This window comes from Thermobia domestica, chromosome 4 (assembly GCF_964235325.1).
Source record: "Thermobia domestica chromosome 4, izTheDome1.hap1.1, whole genome shotgun sequence".
In the NCBI taxonomy this organism is placed as follows: Eukaryota; Metazoa; Arthropoda; class Insecta; order Zygentoma; family Lepismatidae; genus Thermobia; species Thermobia domestica.
This window is the reverse complement of record NC_137457.1, coordinates 226,356,690-226,384,473: the sequence shown is the minus strand read 5'-3', so window position 1 is coordinate 226,384,473 and position 27,784 is coordinate 226,356,690. Positions and strand designations below refer to the sequence as shown.

The following is a 27,784-nucleotide window of genomic DNA, read 5'->3' as shown; positions in this document are numbered from 1 at the left end:
ATAGTTGATGAATGGTTTTTATAAACTAATAGTTATATAGATAGATATATATATATAAACACAAACTAAGTTAAATGGAGCGAAATGTTTTTGGACACTACGAGTAGTGCGTGATTTGTGATTTGAACGCTCAAAATTATTAATATTTTATTGCTCAATGTGAGGTAGAGACTCATATAAGTTCTAATACATCTAAAAGTTTTTTTTCTCTTTTCTTTCCTCTTTGTCCAAATTTTTTTAAGTGAAATAAGTGTCTTTTTGCGTATGTCGCAAATCATAATTTTGCTTTAGCATGCCTAAGATATGATACATGTAATTATATTTTTTTTCTTTTCTTTCCATTTGTCAATATGATTGAATATACAAAAATTTACTAAAATATAACACTATGTATTCTATTAATATATAACCAAGAACTTGTGCTTTTAATATTTTCTTCATAATTACTTGTTTTGTCTTTTCTTTTCACTATGAATGTAATAAACTATTTGTACCTTTGTAGCTAGTTGATTTTCCTTTAAACATATATACACTGTCCTGAGTGAGTGAGCGTGTGAATGCATGATAGATTTAATTTAAGTCATTTTAGTGATATCATTTGTTGTATTAACATCTGTAATATATGTGTTATGTTTTAATAGATGTGTTAAGGTAAATAACCTAGGTCATGAAGGACCGCTACTAATGGTTTAAATCGGCTCTAGGAGTGAAACAAAAATAGCAGGATGAGCCTAAATACATTTTTCTTCCAGGAAGTTAAGACTCTTATTGATACGATACATAAATTTATATTGAGCTTATAAGTTTGATTTTTTTTTTCTCTTGGCTAATTCATATGTGTGGTCGATCCTAAAGAACAGAGTTCAGACGCTGGATGGTTATCAATCACCGGTTAGAATAACAGTACAAAGAATGATTTCACTTTTCTCATTTCCAGGTCTAGGTCTGGGCAACCCCACGATCGTGGTGCCTGGAGCTAGGTCTGGGTGGTATGAGGGAACATGTGTCTATTCCGAAGCATTCCAAAATTGATTAGTCGTTAATAACATTTAGAATGATTCATCTTTCAAGGACTTTCTCGACTTTTTACTATATTTCCGGAATTAACCAGTAATCTGGTTTTTTTTATTACATTATCCTATTGCTTTTCTTTCTTCTTTTCCTACCTCCTCCTTTTACCCTTCTACTTTCTTCTCTTTCTTTTCTATTTCTAAATGAAAGAAAACGGAGTCATGATTGAGAGTAGTCGCTATTGGCATGGTCAATAAGTTGTTTAGATGAGTTTTCTTCGGGAGTCCGATATGGAATAATTAACAATAACAAGAAAGTTTATTGGAATTTACTTTATTGGGAAATAATCTGGATTTCAATCAGTAGGTGATGTTTCGTAATCGTCCTCGTTAAAGAGAATTAATTTTAGCGACTCCTCTTCACTACATTGCTCTTTTCTTCGTTTACTTTTTTTTCGTTTTCTTTCAATTGGCGACCGTTGACATCGGACAGTTACCATGGAAACAATTGTTTTCCCTGGTAACGGATCTGAAATTATTTATTAAACACTGTTTAGGATCGAGCACATATTGACTTAGCCACAAAAGGTGAATAATTAAAAAAGGTCACAGTGAGATTAAATAATCATAGTCATTGGCTGTTCTGCTATCTTTGTCTCTCTCTGTAGAAGGGGGGAAATGAAGGAATTTGTCAAAGTGAATTCTAAAATTTGAAGTTGACCCAAGGAGGGAATTAGATAGGAGTCCCTTAATTTATGAACAGTGCCTGAATAATAAGTCTTGTTAGTCTATAAGTATATAATTGCATGTGTTTATATTGTGTCTTTTTTGTATGGAAGCTATGGCAACCAATAGAGAAGTTGTATCACACGAGAACGCGGAAGTCTCATGTACACAATGTACGTTAGAAAGTAATGAGAAAAGAGCTCGCGTCTCCCGTAGGCTAGTGAGGTGTCACGAGTGTGGGCTGAAATGGACTCATTTCAGTTGTACCAATTTAGAGGATACTGCTGAAAATGCAGAAAAGGTCCGGGCTGGTGAGATAGTTAAATACTGTAAAGAATGTGAGGGGAAGCTCCACCAGTCGCGTGAACCCATGAGTCTATCCTCTGAGAAAGAAAATGAACCTCCCGATTCAGACGGTGAGCGAGGATATAGTACCCCGAAGAACCGAGGCCAAATATCTCCAGTGGAGATATCTGACCTCGATGATGATGAAAAAGATGGGGATTCAAGTGGTGATAAAACCAAAGAAGAGCAAAGGAAGACTGTGTCATCTAATAATGACGCCCTCCTCCTTTCATTGCAACAAATGCTACAAGAAATGAATGAAAATAGCCGGGAAATGAGACGCGAAATAAATGAGAAATTTGACACCTCGAAACGAGAAACCGAATCTCGATTCGAGGTACTAACTCAGAAAATAGACAACATATGCTCGGACTTTGCTTCCTCAATAACCACATTGAGAGAGCAAATGTCTACTGAAATTGATCTGGTCAGATGCGAGGCTCAGCAATCTATAAAGCAACTTCAACAGGAGACTGAGGGTAAATTAGATCATTTAAATTCTGAAATCGAACAAATAGATACCAAATTGCATAAGATCAACAATAAATTAGAAACACAGCAGGCCGAAATTGATAGTTTAAAGTCAACCTTGTCAGATTTATCACTGGAAACCAAACTGGAAGTGACTGACCAAAAAATTTCGAAAATTCAGAACGAAATAGTAACTATTCAAAAAGAAATAACGAAACCTAGTCGCGGAAAACCAGAGGTAACCTATCCTTTCCCCGGTAGCGATTCCTCAGAAATATTACCTGCTATAACAACTACCTGTAGCGCAGGAAAAGAAAATTTAATGTCAGTTGATGCACGGGATATTGCGACGCACTACCCCATGCATCGGTCAGAACCAAAGTCGTGGTTCAATTCCAATAGTGTGCCGAATCAGTCGAGTGTTGTGACGACTACGGTCACTAGCGTGAGTGCTCCCTCCTTACATGGAGGTATACAATCACATAGCGTGTTGCCGGGAAGAGGAGATGGGTGCCATTCTGAGTCGTTGTTCACGGGTGCGATTGGTCCGGGGATGGAGCCCAACATATTTAATACGACCAACAGAATCCCTTTTAATTATATGGGTAATTATAACACCGCTACGACGTCGTCGGTGGTAAATCCGGTGACGACCCCGATTGTACAGGATAATATGTTAATTCCCAGTAACTATTCCCCTGCTTATGTTAGTATGGGTTCCAAAGTGTCCCTCCGGGATATTGAACGTTTTCCCACGTTTGATGGGAACATTGCGAACTGGTTACCTTGTGGTTTCCTGCTACCTAAAAGGTGAACTCACAATTTCCAGAATCTTAAGCTTTTCAACTGTACCGAGGACAAAAAACGGGGACTTCTATCTCAATACCCAAAGTGAATGTTACACTGTCTCATTTGAGTGTATGAGTGTATGAGTGAGTAGTTAGTTTATTAGTATTAATACATGTTAATTCTATTCAACAAAATTTTGTTATTCCAACAAAATTTTTTTAACGACGCCGGGGAACTGTAATGTGCCATTACAGTCTAATGAGATTATGTTTTTAATAGGAGGGTGCCCGAAATTTTTGCACCGACTGTACTTGACGTTCAACAAAAAATTTCTGGCTGTTCATATAATTCATAATATTGTTCGTTATTCTATTTCAAATTAACATGGAAAATTGTAAAAAATTCATTACGGATTATAGTTTTGGGAATCAATATCTTTATTTATATATTAAATTAGTTATAAGTCTTGTATATGGATATGTAAATGGATTATTACAATTCTTACGGTGTCAGTGCTATCTGAAAATATAGATCCACTATTGGACGGAACTCTTCAGATTAAATAACCAATCTAAAATTCGACAGAATTTTCAGGACCACCCTTCACCTCTCTTTAGATACCTAGGTCCCTCTAAAAACTAGTTTAATCCAGATTTTTACCAAATTTTATTTGTTTCAAAGCCCCACCGCGAAAAATGCTTTGTTTTGATTGGATGATAAACCCACGCTATGATATTAGGGCGCAATTATTTCCATTCCATGCCGGGAAGTGTTACTGAAGACACTAGATTCTGATCGTCTAGCTTAAAAAGTCGAAAAGGAGCTAGAAAAGCTGCAAACAAGGTAATATTTGGGATTTTATTAACATGTACAATCACTGGAAGTCTTAAGGAGCCATGAACTATTAAATTTCATAGTAAAACTGGACTAAAAAGCTGAAATAGTAAGTGCAATATAGTGACGCCATGATTTCATCCACCGATCGTTATGGACAGGATTCAGAAGTAGTGTGATTTCCGTTTTCCTTTTCCTAAAACCGGTTCTGAAGATCAGTGTTTTCCCCTGATATTTTTCACCTTCCAATTTTCCTGCTAATTGAGGGTTACAAGACCTGTCCATTATAGATTTGTTTATGTATGTAGCGAGTGATTTCTTTTTTTTTAACATACATGGCGGCATTTAATTTTGTTGTAGTTAGTATAGTAATCATAATGCACGTGTAAATTTACAGTAAGGGCTCCTATCTGACTCCCAAATTGGGAGTACGGCTTCCAGCGGGATGAGTTGAACATGTAGTTTGTTCCGGGTTCCTGCCCCTTCAGGGCAGGGGTCCTATTGTTAGCTAATACTTCGATATGTCCCCTCGGGGCATTGATTAAACAGGTTGATTTTAAGAATGTGATTCAGTGAATACAAGGGCCAGTTGGCCCTGTCCCTTTCTTTCCTTTTCCTTTCGAGCCGATTTAAAGTGGTAAAATATGAATGTTTTCTGTGTATATTTATTAGTATAACATGTATTAATGATAGTGATGATTGGTGTGTATTGGCATGATGTGTCTTGTAGTTTAAGTAGTATGTGTATATTTGTAATGTAGTAAACATTTTCTAGTAGTAGTAATTGTGGTAATTAAGTGATGAAAGAGTGTGTGAGATAATTAAATATGGACAGTGTAGTATTTACTATGCAATAAAATTTTTATTATTCCGTCATTAAGTGAACTCATACACAATATTTAAAAGTGAACGTAATGTAGTACAATAATTCCGTGTACAAGGTCACATTCAGTTGTTCAAGGGTTGATTATATCGTCGCTAGCCCCTAGTGTCAAAAGTCAGTACTAACCGCCATTCGTATGTCGATGTTCTTAGTGATTTAGTTTCCATGAAATTGACCTTTCTTTTCGAAATAAAACCTAGAAGGTATAATTCACAGCCCATATGGATGTAGAGTTAGGTCAAGTGACCCAAAATTAATATATCCTGAAAACTACAACATTCTGCTTAGTCTAGAAATCCAAATATGTAAGTAAATAAACAATACGTAATTTTTTTAACAGAAGTCGGGCGATATGATGCTAGTTCTTCGCTTTGAAATTATATTAAATGTTCATTTTTTTGTGGCTGCAGAATAATTTCATTGTTGCTGCAGAATTTCATAAACATTAAATATTATCGCAGATAATTCTATTTTCAGTGAACATACGTAGGATTTTTTTCCGTTCCTAATAAAGCTACCAGGTATTACATAGTATTGTGTGTGTGGTGAAAGAGTCTTGAGTTCCAGTGAGGTTGTCATGCGGTGATCGGAATGGGAAATGTTTGTAGTGATTATAGATTTTAAAGTGTTATGATGAAATGTGTATATGAGCCGGGCGTAGATAGAGGAGACAGGGTGTTTGTAAAATATAGCGACGTAGTAAATGAAAAAGATGATGATATGAATATTATATGAATATTAATATGAATATGAATATGAAGTATATGAATATTGTAGTAAATGAATATAGAAGATAGGACACCCATATAGTTAAATGTATAGTAGCCCAGTGAATACTTCGCCGCGTGTTGATATATAGATATTGAATAGATACGTGTAGCTACAAACATCTCAGGATCTGACCCCTGCACCATAATATGACGCGGACCGGAGGGCGATATATAGTCGGACTATGGTAATACTTTGTAGTTTTATGTGTTATAATAATAATCAACCATAGTAATACCATCTGATAGAATAGGTAGTATCATATAATCGCTGACTAGACATATTGAATAATAAATTATGAAAAGACAATAGTAGCTATACAACAGGGCTGTAGTGAATTATATTTTCTGGTCGGTTTTAAAATAGAATATCCTGCTCCGTGAGATTTTTTTTTCTTCACGTTACCTACTCGGGCTAGCTTACAATGTTCATGGAGGCGACAGCTCTGACAGGGTTACAGAACCAAAACAATTAGTTATTGAAATTTATTGTACCGTACCCGGGCATCGACCTCTCCCCTCTTGAGTACTTTCGTTTTCTTTTCTTAGTTTCCAAACTAGATAGTGATGGAAATTAATCGATGCCTCAGAATTTAGCGCATTCTGCGAAGGGGAGCTATCGGTGAGGTTTGGCCATAGAAATCACCGATCCGAAATTCAGTTTATTTATTTTTTTTATTTTGGCAAATCACTAATTAGGGATATCTTAGCTATTACTCTAGTTTCATTACTGTCCTTGAACCTTCTTAGTTCTTCTAAGGGGTCGAATATTTTTTTTCCTTACTTAGAGATTTCAAAATTGGGGACGCAGTTACCTGGTCCCTTCCCCCTCTCCTTTTATCCTGCTGGTCTGGGCCGGATACGGGGCTCGGATTTCAATCTTACAAACAAACTCTTGTGGGATTGGGATCTGATGGACACAGAACTTGCATCCTTGGCAGCAGGGCCTCCCTCCTAGTTTACGTATTTAAGTAAACTACCCTCTTTCGGCATATGTGAATATTTTTGGCTATGAGTTGTTATATATTTAAATTCGATCACTCTTCTGTGTAGTGAGTAGTACTTTAATCTCTCTCCTTTCGTTGGCGCCGCTTTCTCTCTCTTGTCTCTTTCTTACTTCTTACTTCGAGATTTTTTAATTTTCAACCTTCCCCCCCCCGATTTTGAACTTGTTGTTTACGATTTATTTAACGTACAACTCTGATCTGAAATTACCGGCTGAGACGTTGCAAGACACGATTCATGGATAAAGTAGATAGTGATTGGGTCCTCCATCACATTTTGACGTATCGCCGAAATGAACAAAGACTTCGTAGTTGACGATACTTCAATTAATGATAGTGATGATTGGTGTCGTCCCTTTAAGTTTTTTTTTTAATCTATTGGTCACTTTCCTTTCTGTTTTGGTTTTCGTTTACCTTGTAGTTAACCTGGGCCCAGAAATTGTATTTTAGGTTATCTAGTTATATCTTTAGGAATGCTCTGTGTTACGTGCCTGCCTCACAAAGTTTTTTTTTATTTAAGCACGAATTGATTATATAAAAGTTGAAATTTATAGACGCGCGGTATCAGGTAAAAAATCAATTTTCTTTTTCATATGTAATGTCGGAAGTCATTTGTTTTCTTGTACTTGCAACCTTTTCAAAAATTATTGTTGGGGTGATTAATTTAAATGTGTGCGCATTTATTATAAGTATATATATATAGAGAGAGAGAGGGAGAGAAATGAATACGTCGAAATGTATATGTACTTAGTATGTGAATATGATTTTAAAGTAAAAGTATGATATTAAATGTATTATATGAATATATGTAAGAGCGCTCGTGTCTGTCCCCCCCCCCCCCCAAACGTGTATTGGTTGCTATAGTTTACCAGTAAGTTTTCCGACAAATATAAGAATATAGATTTTGTCAAGAATACCGCCGTGCACTCAAGTAATTTTCCTTTTCTTCTGAATAGATGTAAATGATAACCTATGTAATTATTTAATGGCATGTATTAAAAGTAACGGCAGGTCTAAACGTAACCCACATCATGATGAATATTATCCCTGAACTACCAACCTAAAACCATTGTGGAAAGTGCACCTTGAATCCTTCTCACCTGCATATGTATCCTGTGACTTGACCAGTTTTTTTTTTTATCCTCAATTTTAAACCATCATACTCCGTACACCTGTGGAAGATCGTTTCAAATCCGAAACATGTATACATATATACAAAAGTGACCCTAAGGAAAGGTTTCATGACGTGTCCCAGTGTTGAATAAATAACTTGAAATTATTCAATTAATAAATTTGTGAATGGACTGTCTAAGAGGAGAAACATCCTCTGGCGAAAGTGATTTTTCGAAATCCCTAGATGGGTATAAACGTCGCAGTGTGCGAGTGCAGATATAAACTGTTAAGAGTTACAAACCAAATATAGTTGATGAATGGTTTTTATAAACTAATAGTTATATATATAGAGATATATATATAAACACAAACTAAGTTAAATGGAGCGAAATGTTTTTGGACACTACGAGTAGTGCGTGATTTGTGATTTGAACGCTCAAAATTATTAATATTTTATTGCTCAATGTGAGGTAGAGACTCATATAAGTTCTAATACATCTAAAAGTTTTTTTTTCTCTTTTCTTTCCTCTTTGTCCAAATTTTTTTTAAGTGAAATAAGTGTCTTTTTGCGTATGTCGCAAATCATAATTTTGCTTTAGCATGCCTAAGATATGATACATGTAATTATATTTTTTTTTCTTTTCTTTCCATTTGTCAATATGATTGAATATACAAAAATTTACTAAAATATAACACTATGTATTCTATTAATATATAACCAAGAACTTGTGCTTTTAGTATTTTCTTCATAATTACTTGTTTTGTCTTTTCTTTTCACTATGAATATAATAAACTATTTGTACCTTTGTAGCTAGTTGATTTTCCTTTAAACATATATACACTGTCCTGAGTGAGTGAGCGTGTGAATGCATGATAGATTTAATTTAAGTCATTTTAGTGATATCATTTGTTGTATTAACATCTGTAATATATGTGTTATGTTTTAATAGATGTGTTAAGGTAAATAACCTAGGTCATGAAGGACCGCTACTAATGGTTTAAATCGGCTCTAGGAGTGAAACAAAAATAGCAGGATGAGCCTAAATACATTTTTCTTCCAGGAAGTTAAGACTCTTATTGATACGATACATAAATTTATATTGAGCTTATAAGTTTGATTTTTTTTTTCTCTTGGCTAATTCATATGTGTGGTCGATCCTAAAGAACAGAGTTCAGACGCTGGATGGTTATCAATCACCGGTTAGAATAACAGTACAAAGAATGATTTCACTTTTCTCATTTCCAGGTCTAGGTCTGGGCAACCCCACGATCGTGGTGCCTGGAGCTAGGTCTGGGTGGTATGAGGGAACATGTGTCTATTCCGAAGCATTCCAAAATTGATTAGTCGTTAATAACATTTAGAATGATTCATCTTTCAAGGACTTTCTCGACTTTTTACTATATTTCCGGAATTATCCAGTAATCTGTTTTTTTTATTAAAATATCCTATTGCTTTTCTTTCTTCTTTTCCTACCTCCTCCTTTTACCCTTCTACTTTCTTCTCTTTCTTTTCTATTTCTAAATGAAAGAAAACGGAGTCATGATTGAGAGTAGTCGCTATTGGCACGGTCAATAAGTTGTTTAGATGAGTTTTCTTCGGGAGTCCGATATGGAATAATTAACAATAACAAGAAAGTTTATTGGAATTTACTTTATTGGCAAATAATCTGGATTTCAATCAGTAGGTGATGTTTCGTAATCGTCCTCGCTAAAGAGAATTAATTTTAGCGACTCCTCTTCACTACATTGCAAATTATATTTCCTTCGTTTTTGTTTTTTTTTTCGTTTTCTTTCAAACTTTCTCTTTACAGTTCATGGTTTTACCGAGAGAGGATTGTGCAACTCTTTTCATATTTTGTGCAAAGTTATCCCTGAAGTGCAACGTAACCCCGTCTTACGGTACACCGATTATTCATTGATTTTAGAAATGCATGAGTTAGTAGGGAAACATTGTTCAACATTTTTACAGAATTTGGAATACCGTAAAAACTAGTTAGATTAATTAAGATGTATTTAAATAAATTCCAAAATAAAGTCCAAGTAGGAAAATACTTGTCCACGAAATTTCACGTCGAGATTGGCCTGAAACAAGGAGACGCGTTGTGGCCATTATTATTTAATTTTGTTCTGGAGTACACTATAAGGAAAATCAAAGATAGCAAGCAGAGCCTAGAGCTAAATAGTCTTCACCAGAAGAATAATAGAAAGAAACGCAGATATTTTATTAAACGCTTGCAGGGATATTGGTTTAGTAGTAAATGCAGAGAATACTAAATACATGGAAATTTGCAGGTAATGCTGCAAATAGTGCTCTCAAACGGGTCGGGTCAGGTCAACTCGGGTCGGGTCAGTTCGGGTCGGGTTGTCGGGTCAGGCTAATCGGGTCGGGTAGTCGGGTCGGGTCAATCGGGTCAGCTCGGGTCGGGTTGTCGGGTCGGGTCAATCGGGTCAGCTCGGGTCGGGTTGTCGGGTCGGGTCAATCGGGTCAGCTCGGGTCGGGTTGTCGGGTCAGTCGGGTTATCGGGTCGGGTTGTAGGGTCAGGTCAGTCGGGTCAGTTCACTTTGGTCAACTGAGTTTAGGTTGAGTTTAAACTCGGCTATAGTCGAAAGCTGCTGTTTTTCACTAGCTGCCTAATTAAAAATAGCAATTTTCATTTGATTTTATAGAAACCATAAATCTATTTTGAACACTTGCAGCTAGTGTTTTTATGATAAATTTCTACTTGTGTGTACTTTAATTTTTAAATGTGGAAGATTGATTTTACCAATCGACTGTAATATTAATATCTACGCCAATATGAAGTCTGGATTTAGAACAAAACTAGAAGTTGTTTAAGCAACGCCAAAAGAGAGATTGGATATGGACGACCAAGCCCAAGCAAGGCCGCGGTGGCTCAGTGGTAGAGAATTCATCTCGGGTGCATGGTGTCCAGTAGCGTAGCTAGAGTTTTTTAGGGGGGGGGCGAATGAATTGCCCAAGAGGATTTTGAGGGGGACATCTCCAATATATATATATATATACCGGGTGCACTATTTATAATGTCCCACCTTTATAACAGAGTAACCAAGAGAGAGAGAGAAGCGAAACTTTGCACAAAGAAACTACAGGAAGGGGGACATCTATGCGTATATTGGATACTATCACCAGGTCAACAGTGTTGCCAACCCAATATAAAGTTATGATTTTTTAAATGGAATGACCTAAATTTAATTTCATAATTCGAATCAGCAATAAAAACAAAGACGAAAGAGATGACACTCGCAGATCAGTGTTGCATACTTTTTGAGAAATAACGTTAAACGTGTGTCAAATTTAAACGCCTTTAACACACACAAGGAATGAAGTAGTAACTATTGATGCACATTAAATTAAATACTGGGAAGAACTCTTTAAAATGACTTCAAGTTTAGAAGGATCAGTAAAACAGTCTTGCCACAACAGAAGAGAGAAAAGTTGAGTTTGGAAATAGTTCAATAACTTGGAAAAGGTCCCTAGTACAGTATGGTTTAAAATTCATAGAGCAAATCACTATGTCATAAGGAGCATTATGACGTTTATTTGAGATCGATAAGAGAAGTACTTACCAAGATATTCGGTACTCTGTAAAAGCTGAGAATTTTGTGCTGTACAAGATGGTAACGCTGTTTCAAAATTCCTTTTTATCCCTCTGCGTTGGTGGAATATTAAAGTATTAATCTGTGACTAAAGTTATATTCTGAGACCTGCTGAACTAAAGCAAACAATTTAAAATAAGGAAATAATATTTTTTCTGTTTCATGAATTTTATAATGTATGTTACGAATAATTGTTTCTTGATCATCATAAACATATATTTATTTAATTTAATTTCTTTCCCCTGAATATTAATTAGAAAAGACAATAAAACGTAGATATTAATAGTTTCCAATTTTAATTGAAAATACATAGGCTAAATTCAGTTAAATGGTAGCAAAAGTTTTCAGATTATCCAATATTTATACGTACTGTCCAATCTTAGGGGAACATACACAACTTATTTTGTATTTCATTCACCACGAAATTAAGTACAAAAAATTTACAAATTGTTCTTTAAGTGCATTTATGGATTCATAGGTGTCGATTCCCTTATGAGGACTCAAACGTTATGGGTAAAAATACAGCACGTAGATATATGCCATAAAAGCTATTGTGGAACACACACCAAACAACTTGTGTTAGGTGGTCATTAAAAACAAGAAATGTATCTGATCGGTTAAGAAACTTGAATCTGGTAGGTCCATGAACGGTTGGATCCGTAGTGTGCTGGCAAGTAAATGAGTACAGTATTTAAAAAATGATCATATCTATGCTTGATGGTCACCAAAAGCTAGGAAGTATTTAACGAAGTCAGGGCAGGGTAAAACTAATGGAAACTCAAGTTGTTATAGGGACCAGGCGCGTTAGCAAAGGTGGGTGTGCTTGTAAACAAAATAGTGTAAACATACTGTGTAAAGAATATTCCATAGTTCTTCTGCAAATTATATGCAACATCGTATTTCTTAGCGCAGCTTAATTTTCTGTATAACGTCCCACGATTATGCCATTTAGGCTAAGGTGGACAATGATTAAGGCAAGTGACTGATGATAGAAAAATTAATGGGATGAGAATGTGAGAGAAAGCGAGAGTGCCCGACAACCCCATGGACACGATGTTATCCACCACAAACTTACTGGATCGGAAATCGTATCAGAGACCCCACACACCAAAGGAAAGCGCTCTACCACTGAGCAACCGTGCCCGCGAAGCTTAACTTTAAGAAGGCATAACCACACAATTTTCCTATTATAATTCAATCAAAATATTTTGCTTTTTGTACAATGCTTCTCAATAATTGAATACAGATATATGATATACTGCAATATGATATGTCTGAAAAGCCATTATTTTCATCTATTTAAAAGAACGAAGTTGGAAACTCACACGGGCTTTTGTCCGTATGGAGGAGGCATACAAGCGACAGTGTTTATGCGCGTAAATGAAGACAAGGGAGAAAAAAAGCACCATCCTGTGCTACATGGTGTAACATATTCTTCGAGTTCAGCGTAAGCAAACGTGGGACTCTGTCCGTAGAAAACAAACACGTCACCACGTGAAAGTAAAACCGAAATGCTTATTTTCGCTTTGTGTGACGCAAACCGTTACAAAATAAGAGAACCCAGGCAGGGGCGTAAGCAAGGGGTGGGTCCTGGGGATCAGGATCCCCGAAATCCCGACTTCTTTGTAAATGTAGTCTACTTTTAGTGGCAATTCTAGAAATTTTGATATATAGTTTAGCCTCAAATTGTATTTGGACCCCCAAAACGCTTTAGAAATAAATTCCTGCGCACGTCGCTGGGTCCAGGTATAAGTACGAGGGTAATTTTTAAAGTCTTGTACACAGTCCATGCACGACCGTTTAAGTGGTTTGATTCAGTTCACTTTTAGGTTAGTTGTGGGTCAGAGTTTTGGCTTGAGGATTGTTTCTGTGTTTTCTGGTTTGCGTAGCTGTATTGTGAGAAATTCAGTGGTGACCCGACTGAGGTTGGGTTACACATGATGATAAGCGTTCCTATCAAAATCGAAACCCTATGTGGAAAGAATCCAACTGAAATTTACAATGCTTTGCGGGAGGTTTGTGGAAATAGTGTGGTGGATCATAGGACAGTATTACGGTGCTCAGCTCGTTTTCGTGATGGTCGTGTAAGCACTGCGGGCACCCCAAGAAGTGAAAGCCCTTCAACTGCAACAGACTACACCTCTGAGATTATTGTGAATGACATTTTGAGAGAGGATCGACGAAAACATGTAAGAAAATTGCATATGAGGCCAAAATGTCTATCACTTCATTTACACAATCATTACTGAGAAGCTAAAGATGATATGGCTTCCGCATGATCTGAGTAAAGAGCAGAAAGTATGTCGCAAAAGAATCGCAGAAAAATTGCTTCAACGTTATCAAATAGAAGGAAATCAGTTTTTACGAAGAACTGTTGCAATTGGTGAAACCTGGATACGAGAGTTTGAACCAGAAATGAAGTTTCAGTCGTCACAATAAAACAGTTCAGACTCTTCACTCCCGATGGCTAGAATGGAGTGTGACAAGAGATGTCTGTACCAGGCGTGTACTACAAACTGTTTCTGCAAAATTTTTTGCTCCGGAAAATTCGTGAAAGGAATCCAGATATACTTGCAGCTGGTGTCCTCACTCTGAACGATAATGCAAGGCCGCATACTTAGCTACAAGTAATGGTGACACTTAACAAGTATGGATGGGAATACTTCTCTTCCCAATATAGTCCTGATTTGAGCCCACCAGACTTTGATTTTTTTCCCCAAATTAAAATGACCACTCTGTGGAAAGCGTTTTGATTCGATTGAAGAAGCTTTAAGTGAGGTGACCCGAGTGATCAAACACCTCAACAATGAAGGTGTCCTATCCAGAATACAGAATTTACAAAATATTGGGAAGCTGTCGTAAACAAGTATGGAGATTGTATTGAAGGCTTGTAAAGGTATTTTGTACAATAAATTATTTACTTCCATAACATCTATCAGTCTACAGAACTTTTGAAATGACTATAGTACAATATATTGCAAAAAATATTCCGAACAGTTCCTATGACATAATATTGTACGTAACGCTACATATAAACACTAAATGCAAACATTAGAAACTATTGGTATCATAACAAATAACAGTATGAGTCTAATTTCGTAACAATGTTCGCAAACTTTGCGGATCGCAAACGAACGCAAATAATAAAATAAATAATTATAATTGCATAGGGCTACCATGTATAGCAAAAAAGCCAAACTTTACATTTCGTTAACACAATCTACTGCACAATGAAGCGGTATAAAACATTTTAAGTCATTTATTAATTACGACCCAGCTGCTGCGTATGTAAAATTAAACTTGAATCTGTGATTTTTGTATATATTAATGCACAATTAACACATTTTTACGTTTGGTGAAGTATCATAGAACGAGTTTACCAAATGTATACTTTGCTAAGCTAACCAAAGCCAACCTACCTATCCTAACTCATATTTTATGTTCAAGGACAAAAAGAAAGAAAAATAAAACACCTAAGTAAAATTTTAGTGAACACCATCAGCACTATATTACAGAAGTGAAACATATCACGGATTGTTGTGCGTGAGCCTGTGTATAGTACATTGTCAGTCAGTCTTACTACTTGCATTTTGGTCAATTTATTTACCTTTGAATTTATAATAAATATGGTTCTGGTTTACTTTTGGTACACCAAATTTTGAAAGATTTAGAAGAAAAATTCCGTACTTTGTATGAAAAGACACATTTATAAAGAACAATTTCGGCAAACGATAAAATTAAATACAAAGTAATACACCTGTATTTTTTGTTTACAAGTGTAGGTTACTAGTGTAAAATCCTTACGAGTATTTTACTAGGGATGAAATAAGAGAGTGCATATAAATGATGGTTGTATTAGAAACTATTTTCCACCGGTGCTGTATTTGTGCACAGTGTACAGAAGTTGTATTTTATGTTTACAAGTGGAACGCTACAAGTATGAAACCGTGACAAGTATTATTGAAACTCATTTCTGCCAAAACCACTCGTTTTCACTATCCTCATTTTTGCATATACCAACCATCGCTGACGCACCTTTTCCCTTCGGATGCACCCCCTCCCGTGACTCGGTTAGATAGCATTCGTGCTTTTTAGTAGCCTACTAGCACAGGTTGTTTTTTGTTTTTTTGCATTCCAGTTTTTATGCATACATCCGGACGCCGTATTTACACGCAAATCCTAGAAGAATTTTAATTTTTCAATAATTGATTATGATAGTCCCCTTGCTATTAACTATGCAATTTCAGATGTCTTCATGTCGGCCAGTGCAAATCATTTAGTAAACAATAAGAAGGAATTTATGAAAGAATTCTAATTTTTGAACAATTATTTCGAGTGGTGCGGTAAAAGTAAACCTGAACGAGAAATATTCCTAAAAATATGCTTAAAACATTATGTCGAGCCTCACATGAAAGGCAGTAGCGCGTTCCAAACTTATTCGATGAATTGTAACTACACATTCAAGAAGTGAGCTGACAAATACAGATGATAACGTGCAGTTTGACAAATTGGTGCCAAAGTAGAAATGTAAAAAAAAAAAATACACGAATTTTATGGTACACATAATTATGTATTTCCAGAAAAATGCCTATTTCATTGGTGCATATAGGCTACAACTCATACAACTAACTCTTTCAGAGATTTATAATATTGTAGCAAAATAATAATAATAATAAATACTCAGTTAGGGCTAATGACTTTTTTAAGTTTCTAAGTGAGAGTTCATATGTACTAAGTATACCACACAAAGAAATTTGTTTCTTGAACTGATGGGTAATGCGAAAGACTTGGGGAACTATTCCGTTATGGATTGTGTCAACGCAAAGCAATATTTATCATTTTGTTAGTGATCATCAGCATAGCAGTTATAATGACTTCTTGCATTTCTTGTATCTACAATTTCTTGAATATTGCTTCCGAATAATCCCCTTAGACGTATGTTAGCAAACGAAGGAAGTGGGTAATTATCTTGGTTACATTCACTTGCCTACACCCACCAGCTACAACACAGCCAACGAAATTGTGCTTGGAAATCATGTTTTGTATTGCTTCAATTGCAGCAAACTGTTACTTATTTCATTCATCCGTGTTTTAAAAAGAAATGGTAACAGGTCGGTAATATTTACAGATAATATTGAATTGTTTCGATATTACCCTCCTAAAGTTGCACGAAAATAAGTATATTCATCGCACGAAATAGTTATTAGGTAACTCTCGTAAATGTATTTCTACCATTTTGTTGAAATGTGAATTCGTATTACTAACTCAAGAACAATTTATATCCACATTACGTTTAATTAGTCCCTTCAAGAACTCAAATGAGTTTCATTTCATTGTATGTCCATTCATTAATGTTTTATTTCGTTTTCATCATTTCTTCACGATTTCTCTAACGGTGAGGGAAAAAGGGAATTTTGAAACAGCGTTTCCATCTTGTACAGCACAAAATTCTCAGCTTTTACAGAGTACCGATTATCTTGGTAAGTACTTGACTTATCGATCTCAAATAAACGTCACAATGCTTCTTATGACATAGTGATTTGCTCTATGAATTTTAAACCATACTGTACTAGGGACCTTTTCCAAGTTGTTGAACTATTTCCAAACTCAACTTTTCTCTCTTCTGTTGTGGCAAGACTGTTTTACTGATCCTTCTAAACTTGAAGTCATTTTAAAGAGTTCTTCCCAGTATTTAATTTAATGTGCATCAATAGTTACTACTTCATTCCTTGTGTGTGTTAAAGGCGTTTAAATTTGACACACGTTTAACGTTATTTCTCAAAAAGTATGCAACACTGATCTGCGAGTGTCATCTCTTTCGTCTTTGTTTTCATTGCTGATTCGAATTATGAAATTAAATTTAGGTCATTCCATTTAAAAAATCATAACTTTATATTGGGTTGGCAACACTGTTGACCTGGTGATGGTATCCAATATACGCATAGATGTCCCCCTTCCTGTAGTTTCTTTGTGCAAAGTTTCGCTTCTCTCTCTCTCTTGGTTACTCTGTTATAAAGGTGGGACATTATAAATAGTGCACCCGGTATATATATATATATATATATATATATATATATATGTGTGTGTGTGTGTGTGTGTGTGTGTGTGTGTGTGTATTCAAGGTGAATGTTTCCATCTTTATTGTTCATGATTTTACTCTTTGGAAAACAGTGAAAATATAAGAATTTAGTACCTCAAACAACTAGGATTCATTAATGCAATTGATTTCTAATATAAGTAAATAGTTATTTAATCATGGCGTTTAAAATATGTGTAGCTGGTTGACTTAAGTGGAAGCAAATACACTTTTACAGGTAAAGAAAATAACTTATAGGTTCCTGCCTCTACTTGAAGAGGATCTTTCTATTCGTGTGGGCAGCAGCAAACATATTCACAACTTGTTAAAGATCTAACGATTTAGCAATTTTCTTCTCAATATAAAGTAACACAAAGTTTTTCAACCTATCATGAGTCATTGGCTTGCGTATACAAGTCTTTAATCTTTTCAAAGAAGAGAATGACCTTTCACATGTAGCACTAGAAACTGATATAATCACAGAGATGATACCTAGCTTGTAGGTTTCTAGGAATACGTTTCTGTAGACACAAAGAAGATCAACGAAATTCGTTAAGGAATCAGCTTTCGTTTTCTTCTCGTCTTCATACAACTTAATTGTTAGAGCAACCTACATTATGCTTTATTTCTTGTTTAATTATGCTTTTTTTAAATTATGCTTTATTGTTAATTTCAATGATTATTTTACATTAATCGTATATAATGTATATTTATTATACATCAAATATTCTAAATATCTTGATCCATTTATTGATATTTTTTGCAACTAGTTTCTCTCATATTTAATGAACTTTCTACTTAATTCATTGTAAAGAGATGTGCTTTGCTCGAATAAATTTTTTCTATCATTTGTGTGCGCCTTACAGGTACATATATACAGAAAGGGAAAGTAAAAGATGCCACCAAAAAGTACAGAAAGTGCTTAAGTTCAAAAAGTAAACATAACAATACAGTGATGACGCCAGAGGGGGGAAAGGGGGGCGAGTGCCCCCCTAGTAGCTACTTCTGCCCCCCTGACTGACACCTAGACTGCCCCCCCAGACTCGTACAATCTTTAAACATTCTTCATGTAGTATTATATATGAGTATCATAACCAATCTCATTGACAAATTGTAGTCTACTTTCCATGAATTTACTATGTGGCAGATTAATCCTCAAGCTTTCTTCTTTGAGCGTCTGGGTATGCACGCATATTTCTGTTTTCTAATTTAGCCCCTTTTGAGGTAAATTTTGATTATACTTCTTTCTTATGATTTTTAATAATTGTGCCTAGCGAACAATAGTAGATTTGGTCGACTTGTTTTCTTCTCATTGGATCAACTTCGATTGGAAACAAAAGAAAGGTATAACCAGTTACGTAACTTGTTTGTATTTGTCCAGGTTTGAAGTTTTCAGTTTCATATTTTGTTTTATTTAAAACTTCTTTTTTCTGAAACATTATTTTCGGCTTCCAATATTCAGAGGATGTGCTTATAACAGCTTAGTTTGCAAGTACCAGGGCTTAATTTTTTGAAGGAGATAAAAAGAGTTGTGTTTTCCCTTCCTGCAAATGATAATAATAAAATTATGGAATGAAATTGATTCCCAATAAAATGTATTGTCAGAGTGCTGATCTTTAGTTAGTAATTGGTTTATACTAGTGCTCCTTTACTTATTTTGTTTCAAAGTACTGACGTGACGTCTACCATATTGACTAGGAACTGCTGAAAAATTCGTAACCCAACCCAGAAGGAGTGCACGTGGATTGGTGAAGTTTTACTTCTTCTTCTCTTCCCCCGAGAGTCAATATACTACCTTGTACAGTGCTCCAGCTTTTGCAGAAAAGTTAAAAAAAATCTAGCTTTCCTCGCACCACTGTTCGTAGCACTACCCCTATCAGATCTAAAATGGCGTCTTTGAAGTGTTATTTAAGTTTGGGAAATAAGTACACGTAATAGTTAGACGGAGCTAAATCTGCGGAATAAGAATGATGATCTAGACCAGCGTTTCCCAACCTTTTTCAACTTGCGGCACACTATGGGTGTATCTTGAATTCTCGCGGCACACTCATTATTATTATTATTATTATTATTATTATTATTATTATTATTATTATTATTATTATTATTATTATTATTTGCTAATCTAAACTAAATTGGTAATTTTTTATCTGTGATTACTTATCATCTTCTCACAGAGATGAAAGCTCGATCACTGGTTTTCCCCTATGCTAATTCATTATGCTTATTTTTTATTATAATTTTAAAATAAAAAACAATTGCAATGAAATATAGGACTCAAATTTTTAAAAATGTGTTTTTTTTTTTTTTTTTCGAAATCTGTATCCAACCTTTCACTAAGAACGAAGATCACTAAATAACGAACGAACAAACAAATGTCTTGTACTTTTAACTTTGCTGTTTTAGCCAAAACCGGTGCATATTATTGCAATCACACAGCTTGCGATGCGTCGAAGTCAAAACACAGGTGTTGAACAAAGTGTTGTTCTGTCATTCACATGCGAATGAGTGTTCTATGAACGTTCACTTGACGCGTACCGTACAAGTGCTTCCATTTTTCGGTGTTAGTATGATTCTCAATTGAAGCGTAACATAGCAGCTAACTTTGGAAATGTGTACGAGCCGAAATACTGTCTGCTACACAGTAATAGATGTAGAATAATATATTACAATTACAGTATTTTTTTCCATGGTAGAAATTCATAGTAATGTGAAATACAAAAATATAAATTTTTCCCTATGTCTTGCAATTCGGTTGCTACAAAATTAATAATTTTGATTCGATTTCCTCAGGGCACACCAGCGGTCCATTCGCGGCACACCGGTTGGGAAACGCTGATCTAGACATTGAAATCCTAGATTATGCAATGTCAGTTACGTTCGCAGGGGCTTGATGGACAGGTGTATTCTCCTGAAGGAACAGAATTCCTTTCTTTTCATTTTCCGTAGCGTTGAACTTTGAATTTTTCTTTCAGTTTTGTAAGTAATGTAGAGATTCTGGATTAAATATCTGAACATTGATGAGATAGTCTACCACTCCATACTTATACTAGAAGAATGTTCCAAACAGTTTCTCAACCTAATTCTGTGTCTTGAACTTCTTGGGGCGATGGAAAAATGAGTGCTACTACTCAATTGACTGTTGTTCCGATTCAGGATCATAGTGGTACAACCATATTTCATCTATGGTTACTATTCGTTAGCGAAATTGATCAGCATTACGGTCAAATTGGAAGAATACTTCTCTTAATGCCGTTACCCTTTTATTCTCCTGACATATATTTTTGGAACCCATTATGCCGAGAACTTGCGCATACCCAAGCCATTCTGAATTATGCTACCGACGAGTTCCAAAGAAATGCCCAGAATCCCTGACACAAGTTTTGCTGAGAAGGTAAAAACTGAGAAAGCGGGGTGCAGACCTCAGACTATAATAAATATAAATAGCTTGAATTATTTTTGTCACACAAAAACTGGGGTGGTCTAGGCCCTCCGGTCCCGGGCTATATCCACCACTGGCTGAAATGCTGCAATTTTCAAGAATAATGTCACAAATTGCATCCATGATTCCAGGAAGAGTCATTGCTTTTAATCATCCTGGATGTAAAGCGTAATTTGTTGAGAAATTGGCTTTAAAAATATTAACACAGTATGTTAAACTTTCAGTTAAAGAGAATTTTCCAAGAATTGTGCTATATATTTTAAATTATGCTTTATTTTCTAAAATTATGCTTTTAATACTAGTTTCCCAATGTGAGTGCATTTTGGCGTTCACCCAGTGTCATGATCATAGTGCTCTCAAGCGGTTCGGGTTGACCCGACCCGACCCGTGACCCGACCCGACTCGGATCGGGTCAGTTCGGGTCGGATTACGGGTCGGGTCAACTCGGGTCGGGTTGTCGGGTCGGGTGAGTCGGGTCAGTTCGGGTCGGGTTGTCGGGTCAGGCTACTCGGGTCGGGTTGTCGGGTCGGGTCAGCTCGGGTCAATCGGGTCAGCTCGGGTCGGGTCGGGTCAATCGGGTCAGCTCGGGTCGGGTTGTCGGGTCGGGTCAATCGAGTCAGCTCGGGTCGGGTTGTCGGGTCGGGTCAACCGAGTCAGCTCGGATCGGGTTATCGGGTCAGGTCAATCAGATCGGATCACGGTTAGGGTCATCGGGTCGGGTCAGTCAATTCGGGTCACGGGTCGGGTCGGGTCGGTCTTCAACCCGACCCGACCCGTTGAGAGCACTAGCTGCAAATTATGGACACGTCAAAATATAAAATAATACTTTCGTTAAAGTGAATATAGTGGAGTACCGATTATCCTAGTTTCGATTAACCGAGGTTCCAAACAAAAATAAATAAATAAATAAAAACTAGCTTGGTTGAAGACAAAATTTTCACCTATCCAAAATGACTTTTTGGCACACCCCCTAGTCCTAGCCTATATTTTGTATTTTACTACAGTGATTTTAATATTTTAAGCCCACTTTTCAAAATGAAACATTAATACTCAAATATATATAATATAGGTATATTTAGTACTTACAATTATGCATATATCATCAATTACATTATATTTTTTTATTATTTATGTATTGATATGTATAAACAAAAATAATATTGAACAACAATTATTGAATACTACCAATGGCGACATGATTACTGCTTTACACTTTAAAAGAGTAAAAGTCCAATAACATTCATTGCCTGGAAAATGTTCACAAAGAACATGGCTCGTTATAAACAACACCAACTCCCCCTCCACTCTTTCTTCTACGCCATGTCTCCATTTGTCGATACAGCCCTCCTAGTACTACGAAACTCTCTTCTTCCATAGTAGAATAGGAAAAGATGATATAATTGACGTTACTTTACAAGAATATAAAGGGGGTTATAAATCGAAAAGTCAGTAGCAAACGGGTTATAATATTTACTTTCTGAGGTTCGTTTTGACGCCCCCTGACTGTCGCCCCGGGCAGTTGCACGGCCCTTGATCTGCCCCTGCTTTTGTTTCAGTAACAAAGTAAAAACAAGAAAAAAAACGAAGTTGGCTTAACGACACCGCCCCTTTCCCAAGTCACCAGCCGACATGATGTTGCAATGTCTGCGCAATATAGCGGCCAAAAACGAGTCAGCTTGTAATGGAAGTTAGCAGAAGTTTATGAAATACTTTTTAAAAGATTCTTCATATCTGTATGCTAAACAGTAATCTTATATATATTGTGTTTTATTTACGTACATACGTATCAATATCGAACCTGCATTTTCTTTACTGTATTATGGCTAATTCCTTTTGTATGCATGTATGTACTGTACTGTGTATCCAGTGAAAATATTAAAGACAACAGTAATAATAAATAATCAATGAACAACAATAATTAATACTGGACAAAAATCTCTATGTATTCATCCGTATTAACCGAGTTTTTGCTTATCCGAGTTAGATCAGGTCCACATTAGCTCAGATAATCGGCACTCCACTGTATCTAGCACCAATGTTAAAAGACCAAAACCATATCGACGAAGAACTTAAATGTCGACTGAAAGCATGGTATTCATGCTATTACTCACTTCAAAATCTTTTGTCTTCGCGAATTCTGACGAGGATTTTCAAGCTTAAAAAATATAAAACGGTAATCATGTCTGTTGTGTTATGTGGTTGCGAAACATGGTCACTTACTCTGAGGGAAGAACGCAGACTGAAAGTATTTGAGAATAAAATTCTGAAGCAAATATTCGGACTCAAGACGAACGGGAATGCGCAATTTCGGAAACTTCATAATGAGGAACTACATAATTTATATCGTCTACGAAATATTCTTAAGGTCATCAAGTCTAGCAGACTCAAGCGGACAGGTCGTGTAATCAGAAAGAAAGTAGGAAGGTTTTCAAAATTTTAACCGGAAATCCAATCGGGAAACAACTATTAAAAAGACCTAGGAGCAGATGGAGGGCAATATTAAGCTGGATCTTGCAGAAATATAAATACAAAATAGAAACGAATCCAGTTGGCTAAGGACATAAGTTAATGGAGAGCTTTCATGAACGCGGCATTGAACTTTCGGATTCCGTAAGCCATAGAGTTACTTTTGTTTTGTATCATACAGTTGTCAATAAAATGTTGATTTATGAGAAATAAATGAAATCGTCAGAATCGTTTTCGATACACTTTTTTTTTTTTTTTTTTTTTTTTTAATTTCAACCTCGGTAAGCTATGCTTATTTGAGGGGCAGGAATAAGACTCGAAAAAAGAAACCTGAATAATCTTATAAAGTTAAGTTTAAAATTTGTTCGAATCCGTTGAACGGTATGGTCTGTAGGTAGAATACGTACAAATGCATATCGGGTAGAACAGACAGTCAGACAACCAAAAGGCAATTCTTTCTTTGGTAGGAGCCATGAAATGTGTGAATCACTTAAATATCGAATTCGATTCTTTTTCACGATCTCAATAGTTTTTTTTTTTCCTCTCTCTACTTTCGCCGTTCGGAAGCAAAAAAGAACGATTTTCCTAAATAAAACTGAAACTAAACGCCTTGATTTTACAGCCAATGAAAACGGATGTGCCCGATAAAATTTAAAAAAAAAAATGAAATGAAATCTTTGTTTTACGTACCACGGCTATGCCGGTTAGGCTAAAGAAGTCGGTGATGGTGAATAATGAATGAAATGGTGGAATGAAGAAAGTGGGAGGAAACGGGAGAACCCCGAGAAAGCCCACGCACACGGTGTTTGTCCATCACAAAGTTCACTTGGCGGAGGCTGGGATCGAACCCGGGACCCCAAGCACCAAAGGTGAACGTTCTACCACTTTTTTTTTTGTTAAAAACTTATTTTCTACTTCAACCACTTTTCAGGACTTCTAGACACGACAGGGACACGAACACAGAAACATCGAGGACAGTTAAAATCCACCCTTGCTACTACAGAGGGACTCGAACCCCCAATGGGCTTCACCTCACGATCATCAGCCTAACGTCTCAGACCGCTCGGCTACACCCACCGGCACCACTGAGCCACCGCAGCCCCAATAAAATGACTTCTAGTTCCTAGATGTGAAGTCAATAATCGTTATTTCAGACAGTGGCGAATCTAGAAGATAAAAACTGGGGGGGTAGCCAGAACCCAGACTATGATAGGTATATCATAAGTTTACCATAAACTTTCAAAAGTATGTAAATAAAAGCTTAAATTGCTTTCGCCACTCAAAAAACTGGAGGGCACTAGGCACTCCCGGCCCCGGGCTAGATCCTCCATTGATTTCAGACTTCCTTGTCTAGAGTTCAAGAAGCTCTTCAATTCGAATACGGTGCTCGATCAACACTTATTATTCTCTAACTCTGCCAGGAACAGATCCCGAAATGGCTACCACCACTCACTAGTTGTTCATCTTCGAGTGACTACAATTATCGTTAAAATTAATATATCGTTAAATGAAATAAGGTAAACGCGCCTGAATTCGACAGGCACCCGAATTCGACATACCTGTGCTTAAATGTTGTGAAATAAGCGTAAGATGTCATCCCTGCGATCGTGAATAGAAGTGGCAACATTATGGGAGTGTCTTTTCTCGTGTCAAAAGTGCGGTTACAGTAGATGAGACATACGCATGGAGAAAAGAAGTACATTGTTGTGTGTGTGATACACTCTTCGAGAAAAAACACATAATCGTAAGAAAATCATAAGACGACAGGTTATTTTCGTAAGACTTTTATTAAAGTTAGGTTTGCTTCAAGCAAATAGTAGTACTTTAATGTTGTAAAGGAGATTCACTCAGTGCGTTTTGTTTTCTTCTGTGAGGACAAAGGTTGTGATGTAACATAAACGGGGGGTTGTCGAAAACACGAGCCTTTATTTGTAACGTTGAGTTGAGTTGATTTTAGTTTAGCGTCCCTTTCAGCAGCGAGGTTATATGAGACGTGGACCTACTGATTAACGTGGAATCCGAACCACATGAGCTCCCGCCGGGACTCGAACCCGGTATTTGTAACGTGAACCGTATTTCGACAAGGTTGTCGAATTCATGCTCAGTAGTGCAAATATAATTTTAACTGAATATCTAAACGTACAAGTATGTTCAAAGTCTTTCATAAAGCTATTTGTTGCATAATTCTCCGATAGTTGTAACCTCAGTTCGATATGGAATGTCGAAATCAGGTTAATGCATGTCGAATTGAGGATCATCGAAGTAACTACTCAGTTCAGAAAATTTAAGTTGTGTTCTTTTGCCCGTCTGATAATTTCTGCATAATAATAAAACAATATTTGAAGCTGAGAAGAGATTACTACTAATAACAATGCTGACTTAATGTTTTACATGGATATAATTAAAGGTGTCGAATTCAGGTATCGCAACTGTCGAAACCAGGTGAAGTGTGTCGAATTCGGGTTCCATTGGCGAGTTCCAGTTTCATAAAAAATTTTAACATTAGCATTTGAGCCTTGAAGTGACTTTTAGTATTAGTAGAGACTGTACATTTTAAGAAAAAAAAACGGGTCAACACCGACCAATATTATGGCCACAATAGGCAATTGATTTTGAAAAAGGTCCTTAACCTGTCGAAATCCGGTGCGTTTACCTTAAAATCTTTGAATTGACGTTGGATGCTAAAAGAGACGGATGATTAATGAAACTGAATTACCAGCATTATACAACAATTGCTGGGTCACTCTCTCTTCCAGAATATTTTGCCCTCGGGGAACAAAATCAAAATTAAAAGGGGCTACACTGGGACACTATTTGTTAAAGGACATGACCTGTACAAGGATGACATGTAATCACAGTTCATCTTCATTCTGGCGGGAGCAGTGGAAGAATACTGTGCTGGAATGAAAATGTGGGAGCAATCACAAACACATCGAGAAAACCACGAACATGGTGTTCTCCATTGCAAATTCATATGGTCTGGGATCTAACCAGGAACCCCTTCCATGAGAGGTTAACGATCTACCATTAAGCTACCGTGAATCCACAACATTAAATATTGTCTATCAACTTAAGATAGTTCTGTGCTTTTACATGTCTGTTATCATTGATTATAATGGAATACTCATTTACAATACGCATTTAACTTAAGAACTCTTGAAAACAAAGCCGCTAGTTAAAAAAATTGTTAAGCTACATAACAAATGTAGTAAAATTAATGATTACGTGAGGTACTTACCCACTGCAATCAGAAAATTAACTGCTGCCGAGTTTTGAACGCCAAATTGAGTGTTTACATACAGGCGTGAGTGATTCTAGTGGAAAAACTCAAGCAACTAGTAGTAGAAAGTGGGCGTTGATAGAGGTTCTCTCACCAAACTGAAACAAGATATGCGAGCGAATGTGATTACTGTGCCAGGATGCACAATGTATGCTGCAATTTCTCTGGTCCGCCCACTGAAGAGGTATAAGGTGTTATTTTCCTTCTGGTGTTTAACAATTCGTTACTTTATTCTAGGAATAAAATACGCCACCGCGTACTTCCAGTTTCCAATCGTGAACACTGCCGTAGCCATAAGGGTACTGCAAGATTGACGGGCATATTTCGTAACGGTTTGCATCTTGCGTGAAAAATTCACGATACTTGTCATAGCAGTTACGTATAACGACTTCTTGCATTTGTGTGTGTTATATTGCTATACGCAGAATTTTGCGAAGACTGGTATGGAATGATTCCCTTAGACTTTCCAGATCTTAAAATTAATAATTCACCTACTTTAATAAATAAAAAGAAAAACATATTCAATTATAATAATTATTTTATTCTAATCCAACACAAGTCCCTCCATGCTCTGGCCTTTGGTGCGAGCGGTCCCGGCTTCGATTCTCAGTTGGGACACTCGGCCGAAAACGTGTAACAGAATTTTCAGCAACCATCCTGCATGAGGTTTTTCTGGGTTCTCCTCTTCACACCAGGCAAATACCAGAATGGTACCTAACATAATGGTCCCAGGTCACTTCCTTTCTTCCCCATTCCTTTCCTCCTCCCCAGTGCCCCAGGTAGTGTGATTGTCGAGGTCTTCATCTCTCATACGTGACAAGTTATGGTCATAAATGCTGAAAGACCAGAAATCTAGTTCCTAATCCTACCCAAGTGTCCTGGGTTGTTTTATACTTTGCAAAAAGAAAAGTATACTTCGGATCGAACCAGAAACCCGTCGCACCAGAGGTGTGCGTTCTACCA

The 27,784-nt window shown here is 36.4% G+C and overlaps 1 protein-coding gene across 1 annotated transcript in view; it reads right to left on the bottom strand.

Moving 5' to 3' along the window:
• LOC145683884 (cubilin-like) overlaps positions 1–27,057 on the bottom strand; it is a 1,291,374-nt gene extending 1,264,317 nt beyond the window's left edge. Inside the window, exon 1 of the mRNA XM_081755522.1 lies at positions 26,780–27,057. The gene's annotated coding sequence lies outside the window, so the exon portion shown is untranslated. The remainder of the gene's footprint in view (positions 1–26,779) is intronic.
• Between the last annotated feature and the right edge of the window lie 727 nt (positions 27,058–27,784).